Source organism: Eubalaena glacialis, chromosome 6, assembly GCF_028564815.1.
Source record: "Eubalaena glacialis isolate mEubGla1 chromosome 6, mEubGla1.1.hap2.+ XY, whole genome shotgun sequence".
NCBI classification, from domain to species: Eukaryota; Metazoa; Chordata; class Mammalia; order Artiodactyla; family Balaenidae; genus Eubalaena; species Eubalaena glacialis.
In genome coordinates, this window is record NC_083721.1 from 10,601,095 (window position 1) to 10,612,411 (window position 11,317).

Genomic DNA, 11,317 nt, shown 5'->3' on the forward strand with positions numbered 1-11,317 from the left:
TGGTTACCAAGGGGGAAAGGGGGGGAGAGATAAATTAGGAGTTTGGGATTAGCAGATACAAACTACTGTATATAAAATAGATATAGATGAACAACAATGTCCTACTGTATAGCACAGGGAACTATATTCAATATTCTGTAACAAACCATAATGGAAAAGAATATGAAAAAGAATATATATGTATACATATACGTGTATATATATATATATATATATATATATAACTGAATCAACTCTGCTGTACACCAGATACTGACACAACATTGCAAATCAGCTATACTTCAATTTTTAAAAAATGAAAATGATAGATGAAGCTAAAGAGAAAGGATGCACTGGAGTATGTCTTGTTCCTAAATACCCAGAAAATACCTGTCACCTGCCAGGAGCTAGGTAAGTTCTAAGCAGCCAGCAGAAGCACAAGCTGTCCATTGTTAGACTTTCCAACCCTTTGTTTTTTTCCTTCTACCTGTAACTACAGGTCCACAAAGAAAGCATGTACCACATCTCAAAATTAGGTTCTCATCTCTATGTGATGTAGTCATGAAAACTGTCATCTAGAAAAGCTATCTCCATTTTACTCACAGAACTGAGAAAATCTACCCATCCATCCTTCTATCCATCACCAGATCTATCCATCCATCATCCTTCTATCCACCCATCCATCACTTATCCATTCATCCACCACCACACAAACTTTTTCTGAGGACACTTCTTGTGACACGGCCTCAGCTAGTGTTGTAAAAATAAACGTAAACAAAACAAGGTTCCTTCCCTGCTGTGTAATTCTGCAGAGTGGAAAAAGCTTACTAAACTATAGAGTTTTTCATATTCATGCTGGTTCATGCTGGTGTACCACTCCATGTTTCATCAATAACTTTGATTATACATTTGTTTACCCTGAAGATCCTTAACTACACCCTCTAAGCCCAAATATGTCAAGGCCATGCTTTGTAAAAATATATTTGCTGCTCATATATTGAAATACATTTCTTAAAAACTTGGAGTCAAATGTTTGAAATTTGTTTATTTAACACAGTTTAAAAAAATCATCTAGCTCATGATTTTTACACTCCAAAATACTACTAACATCTGGATTTTCCTTTTTAATTTGGTTGGGTTTAATCTGATTGGATTGGAAGGAGATAAAGGCTGAAAAGGAGGGTCTGCCTGGGTGAGAGCCTCAGCCTTGTTGGCACATTCTCCCTGGGGACGCATATGTTTGATGGGTGAGTTATGAGCTCAGTGACCTTGGGAAATCCCTTTCATTTGATGGGCATCATCTTGGATGAAATGATCTTGGGGTTCCTTCAGCACTCAAGCTCTGTCATCTATGATCTAACATCTCACGTATTTGGAAGTCGCTAATCAGAGCAGAACAAAGCTCGGAATCAGGAATGGAGCAAAGAAGGTCTCCCAGAGCCAAAAACAATATAACTGAGTTTGCCTCTTAACGTGTGAGTGTTTTCCTCAAGGATGAGCAACAGAACTCTCATTCAGAGCCCACGACTTTATTCTAAATTCAATCTAACCTATTTTCTGGCGTCTTAATCCAGAATACATTAGAAACAGCAAAATAGAAAGGCTGAAAGAGAACAAAACGCTTACATTAAAAGCAAAGAGGGAAGTCAAGCTTCAGTTATTGATAAGGTTTACTTCTTCATCTCAAATGAACCAAGAAAATGACTTATTGATTGAAAGAAAGAAAAAAGGAAGGAAGGAAGGAAGACAGAGAGAGGGAGGGAGAAAGGGGAGGAGGGAGGGAGGGAGGAAAGAAAGAAAGGAAGAAAGAAAGGAAATAAAGAGCCCTATACGCTTGGCAAACAAGGAACAAAAATCTTAAAAGCAGACTGATGACTATGCATGTTGGGGAAAAAACAATAAAGATATTTGGCTTTATTTTATTATATTTACTTACTAATTAGCACAATATTATTGAAGCAAAACCCCAAATGTAAATATTTCAGGTAGAGTAACCTAATGTAAACAAATTATACATAACTATTTATTATATATTATAATAACCCATCTTGAAAAGAAGGCATAATTGCATAGATTAGAAATTTACGTGGCCCAGTAATTTATCCTCTTTATACTTTCTTTACTGCAGTCTAAACGAGGTTTCAAATTCTTCCATAAGTCTATTGCTGGTGTGGTTGCCAGAAATAAGATCAAAGTTCTTGTTCATTTAAAGTTGGTTTCTCAGGAATGGCAGGGAGCAGACTCCTTGTCAATGGAGTCAAACAGAAGAAAGGCAATGAATAGATCCCAACGCTGAGACAAAAGGGCACTGGAAGGGAAGAGATCCCCTGTCCCTGGGGACAGCACTTAAACTTTCACCGGCCACTTTCTAGGCAGGTGTGTTCTGCTGGACAAGCACATGTCACATCCACAACAAGCGCTCAGTAAAGATCTCACACTCTCTTAGAATATTCGATATTGAAAGGACCTTAAAGCTTGTTCTGTCCAGGTCCCTCTTGTAAATAGAATGTTTTGCATTTTGCCACTATAAAGCAAGCTCTCAACACATAGGTATTATTTTTTAAATCATTTAACACTCTCAACAACCCTGGGAGGTGGTCACTGTCCTGCAGTAGAAACAGGGAATGCCACAGAGTGAAATAACATGGAATTGAACTGGATTAAATGAAGAGTTGTGAAAAACTGACTCTATAATATGGCTTTTTTCTGAAATATTTCCCATGAGGACAGCTTGATCATTTTTGGACCTTGTATAAAAATAACAGTCATGGGACTTCCCTGGCAGTCCAGTGGCTAGGACTCCATGCTTCCACTGCAGGCGGCACTGGTTCGAGCCCTGGTCAGAGAACTTAGATCCCACAAGCTGCCAGCACAGCCAAAAAAAAAAAAAAAAAAAGATAACAGTCATGATAATAATCCCTGACAGTCATGACGTAAGATTGTGTGCTCCACTCCTTTTCCCTGCTTTATTGAGATATCATTGACATATAACATTGTGTAAGTTTAAGGTGTACACTTACAATGATCTAATACACATCCGTATTGTGAAATGATTACCACAGTGAGGTTACTTAACCCTGCTATTCTCTCATATAATTACTGTTTTTTGGTATGGTGGGAACATTTAAGAACTACTCTTTTAGCAACTTTGAAGTATAACAATACGGTATTGTTAATTATAATCACCACGCTGTACATTAGCTCTGAAGAACATTTTCCTCTTATAACTGAAAGTACCCTTTCACCAACACCTCCCCATTTCCCTCACCCCCAGCCCCTGACAGCCACCAACCTACTCTCTGTTTCTATGAGTTCGCTTTTTTAGATTCCGCATATAAGTGAGATTGGGCTCCACTTTTACCTAGAACTTTATCTTGGGAGCCTGCCTCCATCTCTGTGCAGACGGCTGGCTTTGGGTCACAGCCATCACGCAGGTGGACCATTATGGCTACCGCCCAAATCCCACCCCTGCCGCTGCCAGCCTTCCAAAACTGCTGCTAAATTTTGTTCTCTTTTCAATTGGCTCTCCTTTTATTGTTGTTTATTTATTTCTACTGGTAGCCCCAGAATCTGAGGTCCTGTTCTTCAGCTTGTTAACAATTGTCCCACTGTGAGCAGTGATGAGAGGCCCCAGTGCCTTCCCCAGACCCTGCACTGCAGCCCTAAAAACAATAAAAAGATGTTCTGGAAAGATGCCAATGCCAGAGATATTGTTGGCAGGAGAATTTGAAGAACAAGTGATGCGGAGGTCTCCGTGGTGCCTGGCGCTCTTAACATGTCAAAAGAGCAGGTGAAGTGTTGGGGAGCACGGGGCACCTGAGCGTAATCTGGCTTCTTTCTTACGAGCTGCTGCGTAACTGGGGCAAGTTGCTTCACCCCTCTGTGCCTTGGACTCCTCTTTCCGACTAGCAGGGATGTTATGAGTCAATGGGTATAAAGCATAGTCAACCTTCATTCTTTGAAGATTCAAAGATTTGATAAAAATCTTTTTATTTGTATCCCCATTTACATTGTAAATATTGGTAACCCCAAAATCAATACTCCAGGGGGTTTTGTGGGCATCTGCGGAAATGTGCTGAGCAGCAAAAAAAAAAAAAAAAAAAAGAATCGCCCAACGCGTAGGTTCCCACGTCATGACAGTCATGATATAAGATTGTGTGCGCCACTTCTTTTCCCTGCTTTATTGAGATATCATTGACATATAACACTGTGGAAGTTTAAGGTGTACAGTTACAATGATCTAATACACATCCATACACATCCATCAGAGGTTGAATAAGGCTGCACTCTGCCTTATTTCAGCTCTCATGCTGTAAACAAGTGTCTTTTTCACAGTCTATTCAACGCCAAGGTTTTTGCGCTTTTTTGCTGACTTCACTGTTTAAAATGGCCCCAAGCGCAGTGCTGACGTGCTGTCTAACGTTCTTACTCGCAAGAAGGCTACAGACGTGCTGGAGAAAATATATGCGTTACGTAAGATTTGCTCAAGCACAATAATGCATTTTAGAAAGAAACACACATTAAACAAGGTTATATATTGATCAGCTGATGAAAGAGCTGTGACCAAAGACTTGCAGGAACCTAACCCTGTCTTTCTCCAGGATCAACGGTTCCGTATTTGCTAATTCAGTGCTCACAGCAACTTTATAGAACTACCGTGAATAACAAGAATCAACTGCACTTAGAAGGATGCCTGACACAGACTAAAGCCTTATGAACATCACCACTTAGCCATTATTATTTGAAAATTAATATTTGCAAATTAATTTTAAATAATTAAAAATTAATTATTATTTGTAAATTCTTATCGTCAGTGTTTTGGTGTTAACAGAGTTTGTTAGCTGTAGGAGCCCCATGGAAATTTATTGTCTATATGTCAACGAAAGAATGAATTGGGTTCACCTTCATCACATGATAGTTCGGGCCACCTCCATCTCTAGCGTGGACCACTACAGTAGCCTCCTAACACTTCTCCCTGATTCCAGGCTTGGCCCTCAGGTGAGTTCTCAACTTGGCAATTTGAGTCACCCTTTAAGAATGTTAACTGGATAATACCACTCCCCTCAAATCCCTCCAATGGCTTCACTTTACACTTAGAACTAAATCTGAAGCTCTTCTAGAGGCTCTGAAGGTCTATGTAAACTGGTGTCATCTCCCAGTCTTTCTACGACCTCTGGCTCCTGCCTCACTGTGCCCCATCACTGTCCCACACGAATCTAAACCAGGCCCCCTGCCTGAAACTCTCTACCCCCGTCTCTACATAGCTCACTCTCTGACTTCTTTTAGGTCCCTGCTGAAGTCACCTCCTCAAGGTCACCTTCCCTGATTGTCCTGTGCAAAACAGCTTCCCTCCCTTCCCTCCCTCTCTCATTCTCTTACTCAGCTCTATTCTATTTGTTGGACTTCTGTCTCCCCCCCTAGACAGGAAGCTCCAGGAGGGCAGGGAGCCTACCTCTCATCTACTGGTGTCTCGTCAGCACCTAGAACAGCGCCTGGCATACAGGAGACTCTTGATAGTGGTGTGTTATATGAATGAATGTTATTTTGACTGAACTGACTTGACTTGCCATCCAAGTCCACCGAATGTTTTCAGATTGTCGGCACAGCCAGTGCTTTTTCTTAGGGAGCAAATGTCCTCCTCGGTCAGTCAGTCAGCCATCAAATATGTTTTAACTGGCAATGTTACTCTGTAGTTCCTGCCCAGGTGGATATGAACTAGTAACTTCACTTGTGAACTGTCTATAAAGTCAACATTGAAATGCAGCCACCTCTTTTTTCTTTTCACAGACTCACTTGCCTCATTAAAAGGAAGTCGGGTATCTTCCTCTTGGGCCTCTCTCCCTCATTTGATTTGCCCGAGAACCCCAGAAGTTTCCTCATGCCAAAGGGGTGAGATACTCTTCTGGTTTCCCACCTTCACCAAATGCTGATGCTCAAGCCAGGGGCCCTTCTCCCCGCTTCAGGGATGCCTGATCCCACTCCCCACACAGCCCCAGGGGCTAAAGCTTCGCGGGTCAACAACCCCATTCCTAGACTCCAAGTTCCCCCTAGGGGAGTTCCCACATCACAGCTCTCAGCAAGTCCCCCCTCGGTTCCACCCCAAGCGGGTTTCACTCCCTTCCCCCACCCGGGGCCCAAGCTGGTCCCGAGAGCCTGAGATTAGGGCGCAGTCCAGCACCACTCTGCATCCCCTAGGGTGGGCTAACTTCTTCTTTACCCTCAAAACAAAAGCAGCCCAACTCTACCCTTCCTCAGTAACCCAGGGCAACCCCACCCGCACCTGTCTTTCGGTGAGTCCAAGATAAGTGACCAGCCCTTCCTCTGCTGACACATAGATGGCAGCTTCTCTCACCAAGAAAAATAAATGGAACACACCCTTAACATCCAGCACGGCACCCCGCTGGAAGGCTCCTAACTACATTTGTAAACGAAAGCCAGCTTTTTTAAAAACTCCATTTCATATTTAAGTCCCTGATTTCACAGATGCCACTCATGACATTTATGAATATATAGGATTGCCTTTAAACAAAATTTCAGAACAATCCAAAGGCAGACCCAGCCCTTCCTTCCCCCTCTTTTCCTTGCACTGGGCATCTAGGTGTCTTTGGACGCATCCCTTAACACTTTCTGTCCTTGGCTTCCCCACCTGTACTTTTGGGAAGTGATCCCTGTCCTGCTCTTGCAAGGTTATTTGGGACTAAACAAGACATCTGTGTGAACAGAACCCATAAACTGTGGACACACAAAGGTAAGGCATCTTCATTAGACCTTCAGTCCACAAAGGCAGTGGTGTCCAACCCCAGCTGTGCATCAGAATGACAGGGGAGTAGGTCAGAAAGAAAGACTCCCTAAGTCTCATCTCCAGAAATGATTTTTCCAATCGGTCAGACTTGAGTCCCTGGTGTCTGTCCCATAGATTCTGCAGGAATGTCTCATGCTCTTCCAGGTTTCGAAAGACTGCTCTAAGAATCAAACATCTATACCTTCAAGGGAACTTGGATCAATGAACTACCACTCCAAAGAATATTTGTACATTAAGTCCTATTTCTATTTGAGAAATAAAAGCTTTGCACCCATTAAAATTTTACAGGTACCCAAGATCAAGTGAGAAAGCTATTTTTCAGGTGGAGAATCTTTGACAGTTCCTTGAAGTTAACCTAGGTGGGACTTTTGTCTAAAGAATATAATAAGGTATATTTGAACCATGTGAGTTTTTATAGTGAAGGAGTAAATAAGGAACTTGGTAGGCCTAAAAGTAATTTAGGCACATGGTAGCAAGGGGGAAAATTCCTAGATTTTTTTGGAGGAGTGAGGAAAAGACTTCAATGCAAACTTATTTGGAGATTTTTTCATATATATTTATTTCTCCTTTTAAATGTAATTGGTTTTTTAAGGCATAACTGGTCTGTATGTCTCTGGTGCACTTATATTCATTACATTTGAAAAAAATCCTGTTGGGTGAGTGCAGAAGCATTTGATACATGTAAAACTTGAAAGCTGTTTTGTAAGCCCGTCTTCAAACCAGGAAGTTGAATTTTCCCAGAATCAAACTGGCTCATGTTTCAATAGAAACTCAGAGCTCACAAAATATGGGTTGTATTTTTCTACCCCGGCTAAACTTTTCTTGCCTTTTTTTTCCTGCTTTTACTCTAAGTGTGTGTACACGGCTATAAATTCAGGTGGCAGTTCTCCTAGGTCGAGATAAAGTTAGATGTTTCACCTACCTGAGGACTTTGGGGGCTTTGTTCAAGTTTCTGTCATGGGATTTGAAGGCATAATTGTTAGATGGCTGTGAGTAAGCTGAACAGTTTCTGAAGTCACAGAAAAGACCAAGGGTCATGTACCTGCTGGAAATAGGCAGGTTATACACTAATCAAGAGCTGTGAGTCAGCAGAGAGAAAGACCGGGCTCTATCTCTGTGGATGTGGAAGTTGGCAAAAAGGAGTTACCCTCCTCCCCTTTTTACGGTGGTAGCAGCAAAATGAGTTGGGTGATCTAATTATAGCATGGTGCCATAATCCAAGTCCCCAAAGATACAATTCAGGAGGTTCCTAGGGAAAATTCCTATTGTTATAGTCACGAAAATCAAATTGAAATTTAGCATTTCCTTCAATTATGAAGGAGAGGGAAATAGCAATAATTGTATCTGTGACTATGTCCCCAATTAAAATCACAAATATTTTTCTATCTCTTTCCAGACGTGACTTATCTCAAAGTGTCACATGTGCTCCTCACTACTTCAAAATTTCAGTAGTTATTAGATCTGCCTCTGGATTTTATTTGATGTGTTCATAAAGAAATACATATATTCCTTCATTGCTTCTTATATTTCTTCTTAAGCACACGTTTCTTCTTAATAATTGATAACTGAATTTCAGTGTAATTGGCTTTCTTTGATAATCCTATGCATTTTATTTTATACATTAAAAACATTATTCTGAGAAGAGTTCGCCAGACTAGCAAAGGGATACATAGCTCAGAAATGGTTAAGAACCCTTGAACTAGAATTTGTTTTGCAGTGGTATTTTAAATGAAACCTATATGTCTATCTTAAAATGTTCCTATTCTTGGCTTCTCCTCAAGAGGGATATGAGTTACACAGGTGTATTGATTTCTAAAAATTATACAGTTAATGAAAACAGCCTAAATGTCCTTGAACGGAGGAATGGATAAAGAAACCAGCACATCCATACCATGAAATACTTCTCAGTAATAAAAAGACATAAGCTACTGAAATATGCAACAACATGGATGAATCTCAAATGCATGATGAAAACTGGAAGAAGCCAGACTCAAAAGGCTACGAACTGCATGATTCCATTTATACAACACTATTTCCAAGCCGAAAACAGACAGACAGAAAACAGATAGTGGTTGGCTAAGGGCAGGGAGTAGAGTCGGGAACTGCCGACAAAGGGCACAGGAGATTTTCGAGGGCTGATAGAATTTTTGTATTTCATTGTTTGTTAATTTACCTAAAAATGCTGCAAAAATAACCCATATGCTAGTTTCATGAATATCCCCTGTCTTCCAGCTCTCCCCCAAAGAGGTAGGTGGCTGGAAGCCCCACCTGAGCATGGAGGGCAACTCAGCATCTCTCCCTTTGCCTCTGCCCCATCTCACGTGGTCCCCTCTGGCTCGGAGCCCCTTTGTGTCTGCCCCACCCCCGTCCCATCTCTACCTGCTTCTTCCCCCTCTCCTCCTCATCTCAGCCCAGGTGAGCCCAGCCTCTTTGCCTTGGTTTTTCAAACATACCTCCTCACAGAAGGTATTTAGTTGGCATAATTGGGACATAATTGATAGTCCAAACTTGGACACTTTTGAAAGTGAAAGTATTATGCTGAGGCTACAAGCGTAAACCACGAGATTGTCCTGGCAATCTAGAACACATGGCTCCACGGTGTGGGAGGTGTCTACTTAAGATTTAGGGCTAATGATGGGTAGTGGATTGGGGGTTAGTTACATCAGAACCACGACAAGAAAAAAATGCCAAAAAATTGAACAGTAGACGTACAGATTCTTGAAGCCCTTAGTCCATTCCTGGCCCCAAGAATTTTCATTGGTTATACCTGTAACAGGGGTCCCACTCTCCCTCTCCACCTTAGCTGGCTTACACTTAACTCCCAGATCCCCGTTAATCTATTATGCAAAGCAATTTAGCCATCTCTCTGTTTCATTCCTCACCCAATCTGCCTATTCCCTGAGAGCTATTGTTCCAACCAAAATGGCTCAACAGGGGGCTTTTGCTAATCAGTTCTCTCCCCTGATAGGATCCTTCCGTCTGCTGGAGAACAAAACAGAGGCAGTAACATTAATAACTAATGCATGAATGTGCTCCACTCTGCAGGTGGCTTATCTCATCTCGCTCCATCCTTTCAGAGCTCTACAAGGTACCTGAAATTATCATCCCCATTTTAAAGATAAGCAGATTGAGATTCAGGGTATCAAATAACTCTGGAAAGCAGCAGAGCCAGTGGTCCAACCCAGGTCTCTCAGACAGCACAGGTGACCCTCGGAACCTCTACAACAGGCCACCTTCGCCCTTGCCTTGTCCCAGGTGCCTTGTACAGTTGTCAGGCAAATATTTCCTATCTGCCTGCCTAGCTGCCTGCCTGATGTAATTGTTTAAACAACCAAATTAACTCAACAGCTTCCAAATAATCTGGCTGTTTCCATTGCATTCCCAACTGCTTGAGCTCAAATAATCAGTAAATGTCAGTGTGAGCTGATGGACGCAGGATCAAGAATCAAGAAAATGTTCCTATTCTCGGCTTCTCCTCAAGCGGTGATAACCTTGTTCAGAAGTTTGAAGTCATTTCCCCTCTAGACACCAAAACCCAGACTTGACACCACCACACCAGGTGATTTCTCTATGGCTCCAGACCTGTGAATGCAAAACTGAAAATGTGGATGAAGAATTTGGGTTTTGTAATATTGTATGTCAACTACATTTCAATTAAAAAAAAAAAAGAAAAGATTTCAGATTTTGGTTAACTATCCAATGGCATAAATATGGAGAGTTAGAAATACCCCCAAGGCAGATTTAAATTTTCCATTTCAGCCAAATGCTTGATAACAAGAAACTACCCTGGTTTTATATAGCCTGCAGCCCCCTCTTTTCTAATGGACGTGTTGACAAGTCAGAAGGCAGGAACTTGAGAGGCATTTTTCTCATGGAAACATTGTGATAAATGGTGATTAGGTATCCAGAGACGCTTCCTCATGTAGTCCGGGGGAGGGAGGGCCAAACAGGGGAGGAACCAGCAAAGAGAGTTTCAGTCTTCTTTCCTGGACCCAAAATTAACAGACCATAAATTCTTGTAAAATGAGTGAGTTTCTGGAATCCTTCCCCCCTCTTCTCCCTCCTCTCCGAGGTCCTAATGTTATTCTTAAGAATTCCAGGCTCTTGGTTTCCTCCTTTTCTGACATGAGGACTCCGGAGCCTACCCTGTCTCTCTCCCCGTCTTCCTCCCAATCACCTACCGTCTCCCTCGGATCAAAACTCTTATCCCCTTAGTGTGGGTGAGTTATAGTAAGTGTTCAGAAACTCTAACAGCAAACTCTTATTTAGCGCTGATGTTCTGGCAGACACTGTTTTAAGCATATAACTTATATGAACTCATATGGTGCTTATAATAATTCTTAAGGTAAATACTGTTATTACCACCCTGCACGGAAGATGAAGGCACTGTGGAATAGAGAGGGTAAGTACTTTGCCCAAGGGCACCCAGTTGGAAAGCAGTGCAGTCCAGCGATGCACCTAGACAGCCTGGCTCCAGAGTCTGTAAACTTAATCCTATGAACTTAACCCTTCCTAATATTTGGGAGGCATGGACCC